Raw genomic sequence first — 3,132 nt, 5'->3', positions numbered from 1 at the left:
CCCCATTTATGTTTTATTTTTCATATATGCTATGTCTATCTACATTGAAAACCGTATCAAAAATTGTTATAATTTTTGCTTTCAATTGTTATATCTATTTCCTTAAGAAGAAAATAATTTATTCCATTTACCTATAAACTTACCATTTCTGTTGCTCTCCCCTCATTCCTAGTGTTTTGTGTTCTCTTCTAGAATCATTTTCTTCTAGTTTGAAGAACTTCCTGTGGTATTTCTTTAAGAGGTGGCCTTCTGCATATGAATTTTCTTCATTTTCCTTCACCTCAAAATGTCATTACTTCTCCTTTATTCCTAAAGAATATTACTGCATATCAAACTCTGGGTTGACAAATTCTTTTCATTCAGCATTTTAAACCTGTTGTTCCACTGTATTCTAGCTTCCATGAGAAATATACAGTCGTTTAAATCATTTTCCCCCTGTATGCAATGTCCTGTTTTTCTCTGGTTGATTTCAGAGTGTTTTCTTTGTCATTGATTTTCAGCATTCTGATTTTGATGTATTCGAATGTAGATTTTTCAAATTTTATTCCGTTTCTAGTTTGCTGAGCTTCTTGAATCTGTTCTTTTATGTTTTCCACAAAATTTGGGGAGTTTTCAGCCATTATTTCTTTAAATTTTTTTTCTGCACCACATTCTTTATCATCTCATTGTAGGATTCTGATGATATGAATGCTAAACCTTTTTGACATTGTCCCTTAGGTCTCTGTTCATCCTTCCTTCCCCCAATCTCTTTGCTCACTGTTATTTAGATTTAATATTTCTATTGATCTATCTTTAAGTTCTCCAGCTTTTTCTTTTGTCATTTCCATTTTGCTATTGAGCCCATCCAGTAAATGCTTTATTTCAGTTATTATGTTTTTCAGTTCTAATATTTTTGTTTTTAAAATCTTTTTTATATTTTATTTATCCGCTGAAACTTTCTATCTTTTCATTTGTAAAAGATTATTCACCTTTATTTTTGGATCATGTTAAAAATAGATGCTTTAAAGTCCAAGTCTGAAAATTCCAGCATCTGTTTCATTTTCAGGTTGGTATCCCAAATATCGAGATTGTTTTGGTTCTTTGTATCATGGATTTTTCTTTTCCTCCAGTGGAAAAAAACTTTTATTGAGATACCACCAGCTGAACAGTCTGTTCCTTACATTAAGCTCCTTCTTCCTTGGCAATTTTATCTTTCTTAAGTGGTCCCATGAATGCTTTCTTCTCGCCCACAGTCTGGGAATGGCAGTGGCCAAACTTGGAGGTGGTGTCAATCAACTTAAGGTCAGTCTTCTCCACAGCCCACCACTTGGTCTGCACCAAAAAGGACTTGTGGAGGGTGAGCACTTGTTTCTTCATTCCCACCACACAGGGTATCAGCAGGATAAAGTTACTGGTCACTTCACTATGGTGGACAAAGCCACCTGGGGGGTTGATGCTCTTGTCAGAAAGGTCATTACTGGTAGAGGCATTGTTCTTGATCAGTTTGCCATCCTTGATAAGGTAGCCCTGGCTGATCTTATAGATCTTCCTGTTGATTTCAGTACACCGATGTTGGCCTTTCTGCCTAGCCCTGCCACTGAGAAAGCCACAGGGGGAGGATGCCATGTTCTAATATAGGCAACCATGAGCAGCCTTTGGTGGGTCTTGTGGGGCAGTTTCTTGTATGCCAATGACTGGTGACCCCTTTATAACCTTTTCCCTTGGTCACCCTGATGACATAGACCATCTTGTCCTGCCCAAACACTTGGTTTACAGGGCCCTGCTGTTATAGCCTCTCTGGGGTCCAGTCCAGTTTGTCAGCCACAGTGCCTCCATTCACCTCCATCAGGTGGGCCTTCTGGTGTAAAGGGAGCAGGTGCAGCTGGGTGTGGGTAATGATGCAAATGCCTTGTCAGTACTTCTTCATGCTGTTGGAGTCCTTCTTCAGCTGCTTCTTGCCATCCTCATCCTGCCATTTCCTGCAGTACTTGGTTAAGGCCTTCTTCTTAGATTTAAACCAGTCTTTGTAGAAGCACCTTTTGCACTCATTGCTGATATGCTCAGCAAAGATGGTCTTGAAAGCCTGGAGGCCTCGAGGAATTTCCATGTAGCCCATGATGCCTACAGCCACCATGGGTGGTATCACCATGGCTGTATGGTCACAGCCTCTACAACTTCCTTCTTATTCAACTTGAATCCTGGCTTATCGACTTCTGCATGCTGTGGGTCATGCCAGCCTTGTCTCCCAGGAAGGCTGTGAGGTGAACAGGCTTGGAAGGGTCATCCTTAGGGAAGCTCTTCACCTTCCACAATGCCTGCTGCTGTGCTTCAGAGATGAGAAGCCCAGGGTCCCACGTCTGGGACCTGAGAACTTCCTGTGAAACATTCTGCCATCAAATGTCTCCAGTAGAGCTATCCTGGACTTTTTGAATGTTAACTTAGATACTCTTAGTATCTAAAAGTAGATTTTATTAAATCATATAAAGAATGTTATTTGTTTGTTTTAGCAGGCGCCGAACCAGGTTTTGTTCGGGCTACACGTTTCTACCTGCCTCCTCTGAGCTATTGTTTCAACGTCAGTCCAGCTTTCAAAGATTTGCAGCTTTGCTTCTTTCGATCTATCCCATGTGAATGCCATCCAGGTGCCAGGTTGAGAATGTGCCAGTTTGAGAATGTAACAGTGGTCTACCATGTAGTTCAGTTCTTAAAGATTTTGGTATGTTGTTTGGGATCAGGTCCATAAATGCGTAGCTCAAGGTAAGCACAGGAGTTCATACAAAATGTTTTGGTATCATTTTCTCAAGTCTACTCTCTGTGACCTCCCAGATACTAACTGTCCCAAAGGAATCCTCTATTCTTGTTTTTGGACTAGAAAGCTGTCACTTAGTTTCTCCTCTCTGCCATTTTCTTTCCACAGTATGTCTGCTGGGGCTAAGTGGGAACAGAATACATAGAGAAAAAGAGCAGTAGGTATCATCTATCCCCATGTTCTTGGAACCAGTCATTCTTGTCAGAAAGAGTTGCTGCCTTCCATCTGCATTTCAGGTATTTGTCCAGCTTCTGTTGTCACCACTACTACTGTGCGATTGCCTGGGGGCTGGGGTGAGAGAAAATGAAAACAGTAAAAAATGAGCAAATGAGATTTTCCCCACT

The 3,132-nt window shown here is 40.7% G+C and overlaps 1 pseudogene; it reads right to left on the bottom strand.

The window, feature by feature from the left end:
* Positions 1 to 1,161: 1,161 nt before the first annotated feature.
* LOC123625031 lies at positions 1,162 to 2,365 on the bottom strand (annotated as a pseudogene).
* Positions 2,366 to 3,132: the final 767 nt, after the last annotated feature.

This window comes from Lemur catta, chromosome 20, assembly GCF_020740605.2.
Source record: "Lemur catta isolate mLemCat1 chromosome 20, mLemCat1.pri, whole genome shotgun sequence".
In the NCBI taxonomy this organism is placed as follows: domain Eukaryota; kingdom Metazoa; phylum Chordata; class Mammalia; order Primates; family Lemuridae; genus Lemur; species Lemur catta.
The sequence above is the reverse complement of the archived record's forward strand: the minus strand, read 5'-3'. Positions and strand labels throughout refer to the sequence as shown.